This window comes from Bos taurus, chromosome 4 (assembly GCF_002263795.3).
Source record: "Bos taurus isolate L1 Dominette 01449 registration number 42190680 breed Hereford chromosome 4, ARS-UCD2.0, whole genome shotgun sequence".
NCBI lineage: Eukaryota > Metazoa > Chordata > Mammalia > Artiodactyla > Bovidae > Bos > Bos taurus.
This window is the reverse complement of record NC_037331.1, coordinates 39,620,335-39,631,737: the sequence shown is the minus strand read 5'-3', so window position 1 is coordinate 39,631,737 and position 11,403 is coordinate 39,620,335. Positions and strand designations below refer to the sequence as shown.

At 35.6% G+C, this 11,403-nt stretch overlaps 1 long non-coding RNA gene across 1 annotated transcript; it reads right to left on the bottom strand.

Moving 5' to 3' along the window:
* Window positions 1–7,904: 7,904 nt before the first annotated feature.
* Window positions 7,905–10,819, bottom strand: LOC132345183 (uncharacterized). Its single transcript, XR_009494376.1, has 2 exons — window positions 9,933–10,819; window positions 7,905–8,472 (listed from the first exon to the last, which is right to left on the bottom strand). It is a non-coding gene; the product is annotated as an uncharacterized lncRNA (long non-coding RNA).
* Window positions 10,820–11,403: the final 584 nt, after the last annotated feature.

Here is an 11,403-nt window from a genome sequence, read left to right as displayed (position 1 = left end):
AGAAACATGAGATATAGGTTCAATCCCTGGCTCAGAAAGGTCCTCTGGAGAAGGGCATGGCAACCCACTCCTGTACCCTTGCTTGGAGAATCCCATGGACAGAAGAGCCTGTCAGGCTACAGTCCATAAGATTGCAAAGAATTGGACATAACTGAAGTGACTGAGCATGCAGAGTGTGCCTGTCACTGTTATTTTCACCTTTTAGCTGAAGCCAATATTGGTCAACATTATGTAAACAGTTATTTTATTATTCTTGGTACAAAATTGAAACTGAGAACAAGATAAAAACCAGCTGCTAAAAGTCTGAAGCTAATAGTAAATCAAATGGAGGTACACAGACTATCTCTGAAACTTCAAAATATAAGAGTTTTAAATGTTACCCAAACAAGTACCTGCCTCCTGAGAAATCTGTATGCAGGTCAAGAAGCAACAGTTAGAACTGGACATGGAACTATGGACTGGTTCCACATTGGGAAAGGAGTAAGTCAAGGCTGTATATTGTCACCCTGCTTATTTAACTTGATGCAGAGTACATCATGTGGAATGCTGGAGCTGGAGGAAGCACAAGCTGGAATCAATATTGCTGGTTGAAATATCAATAACCTCAGATACACAGATGTCAACACTCTTATGGCAGAAAGCAAAGAAGAACTAAAGAGCCTCTTGATGAAAATGAAAGAAGAGAGTGAAAAAACTGGCTTAAAACTCAACATTAAAAAAACTAAGATCATGGCAACTGGTCCCATCACTTCATGGCAATAGATGGAGAGACAATGAAAACAATGACAGACTTTATTTTTGGGGGGCTCCAAAACCACTGAAGATGGTGACTGCAGCCATGAAATTAAAAGATGCTTGCTCCTTGGGAAAAAAGCTACAGCATATTTAGACAGCATATTAAAGAGCAGAGACATTACTTTGCCAACAAAGTTCTGTCTAGTCAAAGCTATGGTTTTTCCAGTAGTCATGTATGGATGTGAGAGTTGGACCATAAAGAGGGCTGAGCACCAAATAATTGATCCTTTTGAATGTAGTGTTGAAGACGACTCTTGAGAGTCCCTTGGACTGCAAGGAGATCAAACCAGTCAATCCTGAAGGAAATCAGTCCTGAATATTCATTGGAAGGACTGATGCTGAAGCTGAAACTCCTATACTTTGGCCACCTGAAATGAAGAACTGACTCATTGGAAAAGACCCTGATTCTGGGAAAGATTGAAGGCAGGAGGAGAAAGGGATGACAGAGGATGAGTTGGTTGCATGACATCACTGACTGGATGGACATGAGTTGGAGCAAGCTTCAAGAGTTGGTGATGGATAGGGAACCCTGGTGTGCTGCAGTCCATGGGATTGCAAAGAGTTGGACATGACTGAGTGACTGAACTGAACTGAAATGAGTAAAAGTGTTACATTTAAATATGCCTATATGTAGGGTTTGAGATACATCCACATTTAAATTAGAACCCAACCAACATATAATCTATTTCCGTAATTCTCCATAATATGAATAATTATGTTAATAATTGAACATAATGGAGATTATAGAAAAAACATGTTTTAATACTTGAGTTTTGTGCCTTATTCATTCTAAATATTGATATCTTGTTGTTGTTGTTCAGTTACTAAATCATGTCCGGCTCTTTGTGACCCCATAGACTACAGCATGCCAGGCTTCTCTGTCCTTCACTATCTCGTGGAGTTTGCTCAAGCTCATGTCTATTGAGTCAAATGATGCCATCCAACCATCTCTTCCTCTGTCGACTCCTTTTAATCCTACCCTCAGGATTTCCCAGCATCAGGATCTTTTCCAGTGAGTTGGCTTCTTCATATCAGGTGGCCAAAATTTTAGTTTCACCTTTAGCATCAGTACAGCTTTAGCATCAGTCCTTCAAATGAATATAAGGGTTGGTTTCCTTTAGGACTGATTGGTTTAATCTCCTTGCAGTCCAAAGGACTCTCAAGAGTCTTCTCCAGAAATACAATTCAAAAGCATCAATTCTTTGGCACTCAACCTTCTTTGTGGTCCAACTCTTACATCCACACATGATTACTGGAAAACCATAGCTTTGAGTATATGGACCTTTGTTGGCAAAGTGATGTCTCTGCTTTTTAACATGTTGTCTAAGTTTGTCACAGCTTTTCTTCCAAGGAGCAAGTGTCTTTTAATTTCATGGCTGCAGTCACTGTCCACAGTGATTTGGACCCCAAAAAATAAAATCTGCCATTTTTTCCCCGTCCATTTGCCATGAAGTGGGGGGACCGAATACCATGATCTTAGTTTTCCTGAATGTAGAATTTTAAGCCAGCTTTTTCACTCTCCTCTTTCACTTTCATCAAGAGGCTTTTTAGTTCCTCTTTGCTTTCTGTCATTAGCATAGTATTATCTGAATATCTGAGGTTGTTGATATTTCTCCTGACAATCTTGATTCCAACTTTTGAGTCATCCAGCCCAACATTTCACATGATGTACTCTGCATGTAAGTTAAATAAACAGGTGAAAATATGTGGCTTTGCTGTATTCTTTTCCTAATTTGGAATTGGTCCATAGTTCCATAACCGGTTCTAACTGTTGGATCTTAACCTTCATACAGGTTTCTCAGGAGGCAGGTACAATGATCTGGTATACCAATCTTGAAAATTTTCCACAGTTTGTTGTGATCCACACAGTCAAAGGTTTTAGTGTAGTCAATGAAGCAGAAGTAGGTTTTTTTCCTGGAATTTCCTTTCTCTTTCTATGATTAAGCAGATGTTGGCAATTTGATCTCTTTCCTCTACCTTTTGTAAATCCAGCTTGTATATATGGAAGTTCTTGATTCATGTACCTTTGAAGCCTAGCTTGAAGAATTTTGAGCATTATCTTGCTAGCACATGAAATGAGTGCAGTTTTACGTGAGGCAGTTTGAACATCTTTCGGTATTGCTTTTTTTGGGATTGGGATGAAAACTGAGTTTGCCAGTCCTGTGACCACTGCTAAGCTTTCCCGATTTGCTGGCATATTGAATGCAGTACTTTAACAACATCATCTTTTAGGATTTTAAATAGTTCAGCTAGAATTCGATCACCTCCATTAGCTTTGTTCATAATAATGCTTCCTAATGCCCACTTGACTTCACACTCCAGGATGTTTGGTTCTAGGTGAATGACCACACCATCATGGATATCCGGGTCATTAAAACCTTTTTTGTACAGTTCTTCTTTGTATTTTTGCCACCTCTTCTTAATCTCTTCTGCTTCTGTTATTTCTATCCTTTATTGTGTCCACCTTTGCATGAAATGTTTCCTTGGTATCTCCAATTTTCTGAGGAGATCTCTAGTCTCTCCCATTCTATTGTTTTCCTCTATTTCTTTGCATTGTTCACTTAAGGCTTTCTTATCTCTCTTTGCTGTTCTCTGAAACTCTGCAGTTTGGTGTATCTTTCCTTTTCTGCTTTGTCTTTTGCTTCTCTTCTTTTCTTAGCTATTTATAAGACCTCCTCAGACAACCACTTTGCCTTCTTGGATTTCTTTTTCTTTGGGATGGTTTTGGTAACTGCCTCCTGTACAATGTTACATACTGATATCTTGATATATATTAAAAATTATGCAAATGAGGATCATATGTAATGAGAGTGTTTATTCCTAAAGAGTTCATTGGTGATTTTTATTCAGGAAACAAATGAGGCTTAAGAACCTAGTCCTGGGAAAAAATCAGCTGTAACTCAGTGGTTCTTGTTTCCTCATCCCATTAGAATACTGATTTGGTTTAGCACACCATTCTCAGTCAAGCAGCAAATATTACATGAAAACTGTAACAATGGAAAGCAGATCTCTGAGACTCCCCTACTAAGAAGATCTGAGAGCTCTCTTTTTAAAATTCTGTTAAATTCCTAGATTCTTCAATTCTTCCTATGTCACATTTCAACTACCAATTCAAATTTGAAAAAGGAAATTATTCTAAAATATTCAAAAATTGTCTCCTGTGAATGAGGAAGAAAATTTGCAACATCAGTAGTTAATACTGCAGACCAAAGACAGGGAATGAAAACCAACATACATATTTTAACAATGGAAAGCAGATCTCTGAGACTCCCCTCCTGAGAAGATCTGAGAGCTCTCTTTTTAAAATTCTGTTAAATTCCTAGATTCTTCAATTCCCCATTCTGTGAATGAGGAAGAAAATTTACAACATTAATAGTTAATACTGCAGACCAAAGACAGGGAATGAAAACCAACATACATATTTTAACAAGAAACATATATATCCATGATCCAGTTGTAACCAATTTGTATGTTACCCAGGTTATTTTGTTTTCTAAAATAATCCTGCCTATGATACAATAATGAAGACCATAAATGTGCTCCCCAGCTAAGCCTTATGGCTTGAAATGCATTATAAAGTATATAAAAATATTTACTGAATGAGAAGAAAATATTAACATAAAATGTGTATTATTACATTATGAAGCTTGTGATGCATTCCTTTTTTATGCTCATAAAGAAGAAGTCATCTTATGAAGTCATCCTTCATCATAGAGAGGAAGTCATCTTAAAATAGTTTGGGTTTGTCTCCTTTCACATTTTCATACCTAAGTATAATAATCACACACAAAAATCCACATGGGGATTTATGTTTTTCAAAAGATTCCCTTTTCATATTCTTAATTTATAATGTATTTGAAATAGTGTTATTATTTCCTTGCCATTTGGAGCTTTTTCACGTGAGCATATGCATTGTGATCTAGAAAAAATTGCTTAAAAACCAGTGAAACATTCTGATAGCTTATTTACTTTCACATGCCATATATTTCTATTGTTAGCTTGTATATAAATTTTGGGTTTGTGATTAGTTCTAGTGGTTGCTAATTTTACTTTTAATAATTTAAACAGTTCCTGGTAAACTTACCTTCTCTGTCTTCCTTTTATATTCATTAATACTCATGTCTTATCAAACACTCCTGAATGAATTTTTTGACTCACTGAGGTTTTACTAAGTTTCTGAGCAAGAATCCATATCAAATAAAGTGACACATTCATCTGTGATGGATTTCTGCATGGATCTGGTGAAATCCTGGAAGGGCCACTGGAATCAATGGATCGTGTTCTTTATGTTCAAGGTACAGATTGCCTAGGTTCATCACACACTGGAGCTCTTGGTTTTGCTTCAACTTGCTTTGATTCAAATAGTCCCACACACATACAAGACAAACACTACCAAGGGATTTATTTTCCTCAAGAAGCTGTGCAATACCAGCCAAAGAAAGCAAACATCAAGGAAAAAAATCTCTTATGATGTAACTAGAACTCACTCTCAAAATTCTATTTCTCCCTCTCCCAGAGAATAATTGAAGGCAGTTCAGTGGTCAAAGGTCAATCTATGCCTAAAAGGATTTATTGCAGAACTTCTTGATTTTTTTTTTCACCACATTTGAAAAATAAGATTAAAAACTCCTTATTTGCCTGAAACAAAAAAGAGTTCCTGCATGAGGTCAATAATCTGTCTGTCATTCTTTTCCTTCACATTCTTCATAAAAGTGAAAGAGAAAAGCTACACTGTCTTTGGTACTGGGATTTTTTTATTTCTTTCTTTGAAATAGTCTCATCTATAAAAATGTTATAATTTTTATTAATTTGTTATCAATTTAATGATATTACTGTTTATTAGAAAAGCAACTTTAGCCTGAAGTAAAATTCATTAATATTTTATAATAAATTTTAATATGAGTAGTATAATTTACTGTACACAACTCCAGGGAGTGCAATATATGTAGATTACAATGTGAATGCCCACCAAGAAATTATGTAACTAATGTAGCACTGTAGCAGTTTAAATAATATAACAAATGACACTACGATAGAAAGAGAAAGAGAAAGAAGAAAGGAAAGAAAAAGAAGAAAGGATATACAAAACTTTAAATTCTGTATATATGCCTCATAATATAATTTCCCTATCCTCAGAATAAAAAAACCTATTTTTATTTCATTATTTTGAGTCTAGAAGGCTTTCTTGGACTATATGCAATGTGAGCCTCAAACCAAATTCTGTAAAATAGCATATAAACTTATTGTACAAACAAGTATATTGAAAGAATAAGATATATATACTGTTTTGGATGATAATTTTTCCTGAGAAAATATTTTCATGAGTTAAAGGCAAACTACTTAGAAACATGTGGATTAAATTTTTTCTTCAAATACACAAGGGTTTAAAGAAATATAAGTTTGAGCATTTGGCAAAATACTTGACAAGTTTTTTGAAAAGTTATCTGGCTTAAAATATGACCGGGTTCACCCATCCCTTTCAGAGAGCAGCTGTTGATGTGTCATTAAAGCCGGGAAAAAAATGGTCAGTTCAGCTGTGTCTGCAAGCAGGCGTGTCAGATGTAGATATTTAGGCAGGAGGTCACTTTATGTGTGTGTCTGCATTGCCAAAGAAAGAACGAAAAATATTCAAACTCTAGTAGCAAATTTGTAAACTTATATTGGTAGGTGAGGTATTTACAGAACACAGCACATTCTTTTCAAAGCATACATTTTTGGAATGGAAACAATGAAGAATTTCATCTTCATGGAGAACCCATTTATACATTTTATGGGATGGGCAAATGTGCCAAACCTGCCAGCATGAAATAATTGGCAGCAAGGGTGAGAAAAAGAAAAAAAAAATTCATTTTAATGGTGAATTTAAATCTCAGGAATTCCCAGACTGCTTCTTCCTTAGGGGAAATGCAAGCAGTGTGCCACTTGTTGAATAGAAATCTTCAATGGCTGAGATCAAAAGCAAGCCTCAGCAGTGTTGCCCAGAAGGCAGGGCAGGCTGAGGAAATAAGCAGCACAGGGTTGGTTGCTTAGGTGGTTTGATTTATGAAGCTGCTGAATGACTGTTTATCAGTCAACCACCATCATTCATTATTGTCCTGAATATTAGTTTTAAAAAGTTTATAGTTTAAGCCTTTGTAAAACAATTTTAATTTTCCAATTAGTGATTTAGCAGGGGAAAAAGTATAGGATTGCAGATGAATGAGCACTCCCCATAGTAAGCCTTGCTCAATCTACAATTTTTCCAAGATGTGGTCTTGATACAAGGTGGTAGATATGGCCACTGATGTGCTCTATACTCATTATTCAAGTGGGTATTCAACAAGGTATACTCAGAAAAACCCTAGCTGAGAAAGTAAAGTGCTCTAGTGTGGAAGGTTAAGTAAGGGCCATTAGAAGAAAGGATAGTAACAGTATTATGCCTTTTATTTGGAGGTTTATAATTTTTCAAAACTTTCAAATATATTATTCATGGATTTGATCCTTACAGCAGCCCTAGATTCCTGACTGAACTGAATAGAAATAATAACCATATCAGCACAAGGTGTTTATATGATTTACCTTGATGTTGACTTGTACACCCTGTCTCTATTCAAATTGTAGTAGTCATTCTTCATCTCTCCAGGTTGTTTGCTTACATCAAGAATTGTGTATTAATTTCAGTTTCAGCTAAATGAGCATGTTTGATAGTTTGTTTCAAACTTCAAAGAAAGATCCAAAGTTTTTTTTCCTTGTATATGCCTTACATTTTTTACCCTTAGAAAAATAACTGTTCTTACACAGTCTCCAAGCCATATTCTACTTGATGAGTAATTGGTGAGTCTATTGTATAGATTTTCCTTGCTGCAAGAGAGTGAGAAACGAGTGTGGCTCTGGATTGGGCATATTTAGTTCTGCCAACCTACAGCGTCTATCAGAGACCCAATTCTATAACTCACTGGGAGAATGAGTGGGGCAGTTATGGTCCTATCTAGACTAGTGATGACTATCAGGAGGCTCTCAAGCTCACCTAACTTCATGATATGATTGAAAATTTAATTTCTAATGCTGTCTTTTAGTCATTCAAATTAGAGGATTAGGAAAACTGAAAAAAAAAAAACCTGGCAACTAGATAGTTTTTTATTTATTTTTTTTTTATGGCTGTGTTTTTTTTAAATTTTATTTTATTTTTAAACTTTACATAATTGTATTAGTTTTGCCAAATATCAAAATGAACCCGCCACAGGTATACATGTGTTCCCCATCCTGAACCCTCCTCCCTCCTCCCTCCTCCGTCCCCATACCATCCCTCTGGGTCATCCCAGTGCACTAGCCCCAAGCATCCAGTATCATGCATCGAACCTGGATTGGCAACTCGTTTCTTACATGATATTTTACATGTTTCAATGCCATTCTCCCAAATCTTTCCACCCTCTCCCTCTCCCACAGAGTCCATAAGACTGTTCTATACATCAGTGTCTCTTTTGCTGTCTCGTACACAGGGTTATTGTTACCATCTTTCTAAATTCCATATATATGAGTTAGTATACTGTATTGGTGTTTTTCCTTCTGGCTTACTTCACTCTGTATAATAGGCTCCAGTTTCATCCACCTCATTAGAACTGATTCAAATGTATTCTTTTCAATGGCTGAGTAATACTCCATTGTAGATAGTTTTTTAACAAGCCGATTTACTTCCACCTGAATAATAGTTCAAGGGACACAGAGTGAGGATTGATGGAGAACATCGCTTCATGAGAAGGACCGTATTTTACATCTTTTAGAGCTGGGACAAAAATTCACAGCAGAATGAGGCATTTAAATTCTAGGAACTAGTATGTTAGTTCTCTTTCTGATTACCCATTTTGAACTCCTCTTAAATGCCCAGAAAAAAAGAAAAAACTCTACAGCTTAAGAGATAAAAGTATACTTGGGTACAATAGATAGAATTGCATCTGATTATCTCTGCTTTCACAGTATATAGCAAAGTGTGCTAAATGATACAGGGAAATATTTCTTGCTTAAGCTCTGAAATTAACATTGTATTATGTCTTTGCACCTCAATTTCCTCTTTAGTTTCTTTGAATGACTGATATATAAGGTATATAAACTCACTTTGAAATTTCAAAATATTACATATATGCTATGAATATATTAGAAATGCTATGAAATATATCCAATTTCTTAATTATACAGACATAATATTTAATAGCTTCAAGTGGTAAGGCTATTCTCCTTGACATCTTCTATACCATAAACAGGTAAAAATATGATTCTTTTTTCTCTGTAAGTTTTAATGAAAGCAATTTCATATTTATTTAAACTATGAGTTTTGAACTTTTATATTTTCTTAATTGGCATTTGTAGAAATGAAGTTTATCAATGGCCTAGAGAAAGAGAAGAGCTTACAAATCAAAAATAATAACATGATGAATACCACTTGGAAAACTCATTATTTTGGTAGAGATTGATGAAACTTCAACTGTAATTCTTAATATAGATACACTTTTCAAGCATTTGCCTTTTTGTTTATATCAGGCATCTGAGCATTTCTGTTTTGGAGAGAATATTCTCCAGTATGAGTCTTCATGAGAAGAAATATTCTCTACCTAAATATATAAGACAAGGGAGACAAATACAGGCTCTTCCTTTCATGAGTAACCGGGGCATGGATAGTGCCCTATACTTGGCCAATCAGATCCTTATTAGAGATTTTGGATCTTAAATTTGTGACACTAAGATATAGAAACAGTTGCAAAGTCATTCTTGGAAAAGGGGGGATGGTAACAGGTAGCAGTGATGGTAGCCTTCTGAGCCCAGCAATAGTACTGTGTGCCAAGTGGCAGAAATGTCACCTCTGTTGCTACTGATAGTTTATGAAGTTGGCTATTTGTGGGCCTGGCCTTGGTTGTACTTCTTTTTCTCTACTTCTCTTAGCACCTGCCTGTTTACTAAAACATTGTCAGGTGTATCCATCAGTTTGGTGAGCTACTTAATATTGATACAATATATTGTATTTTGTTTTGTTTGTGGTCATTAGTTTTTATTCTTCACAAGACTCCCACCTGATCCTTACACAGATATCTATGTGAATGTATCTATTCACTAGCATCTTAATGCCACATGTAAAACAAATTCATGCCTTATTAATGATAACTCACCCATGTACTGTACTTTAGTATCTCAGTTCAGTTCAGTCACTCTATCATGTCTGACTCTTTGCGACCCCGTGGACTGCAGCACACCAGGCTTTCCCGTCCATCACCAACTCCTGGAGCTTGCTCAAACTCATATCTATCCAGTTGGTAATGCCATCCAACCATCTAATCCTCTGTCGTCCCCTTCTCCTCCTGTCTTCAATCTTTCCCAGCATCAGGGTCTTTAACAATGAGTCAGTTCTTTGCATCAGGTGGCCAAAGTATAGGAGTTTCAGCTTCAGCATCAGTCCTTCCAATGAATATTCGGGACTGATTTCCTTTAAGATTGACTGGTTTGATCTCCTTGCTGTCCAAGGGACTTTCAAGAGTTTTATCAAACGCAACAGTTCAAAAGCATCAATTCTTCAGTGCTCAGCTTTCTTTATGGTCCAACTCTCACATCCATACATGACTTCTGGTAAAACTATAGCTTTGACTACATGGTCTTTTTGGCAAAGTAATGTCTCTGCTCTTCAATATGTTGTCTAAGTTTGCTGTAGCTTTTTTCCCAAGGAGCAAGCATCTTTTAATTTCATGGCTGCGGTCACCATCTGCAGTGATTTTGGAACCCAAGAAAATAAAGTCTGTCACTGTTTTCATTGTTTCCCCATCTATTTGCCATGAAGTGATGGGACCAGATGGCATGATCTTAATTTTTTGAATGTTGAGTTTTAAGCCAATTTTTTTTACTCTCCTCTTTTACTTTCATCAAGAAGATCTTTAGTTCCTCTTCACTTTCTGCCATAAAGGTGGTGTCATCTGCATTTCTGAGGTTATTGAGTACTTTAGTATCTACTCTATGATTATTTTAAAACACTAAGAACTTATTCAATAGATGACAGAATGAAAGCTGTGTCTTCCAAAAATAATAAAAGGAACAAGCAAACAAACAAAAACCCATAAATTATATATCATTCAGTGAATCATCTCAGTACTTTGTAAAAATCGAGTAATATGTTAACTATTTGGTTATAACTTTTGTTTTCAAATATTTAAATATTTACAAATAAATAACACCATTACCTTTCGGAAAGAATCAGGAAATCATTCAAGTTGAAAAATAGATAAATAAAGCCAATAGAAATATATAGACTAGCATTTCTAGCCTAATTTTTATGTTACATTATTTTTTTCATCAAATAACTTTGTATTTTATATTGGACTATAATTAACAAGGTTGTATTAGTTTCAGGTGTACAGCAAAGTGATTCAGTTATACATATAGGTGTATGTATTCTTTTTCTAATTCTTTTCCCATCTAGGTAGTTACCTAATATTGTATTTAGGTTGTTACATGAAATATCCTTGTGCTATATAGTAGGTCCTTGATGGTTATCCATTTTAAATATAGCAGTATGTACTTGTCAATCCCAAACTCCTTAACTATCCCTTCTCCCCACTCTTCCCCCTGGTAACTAAGTTTGTTCTGAGTTTG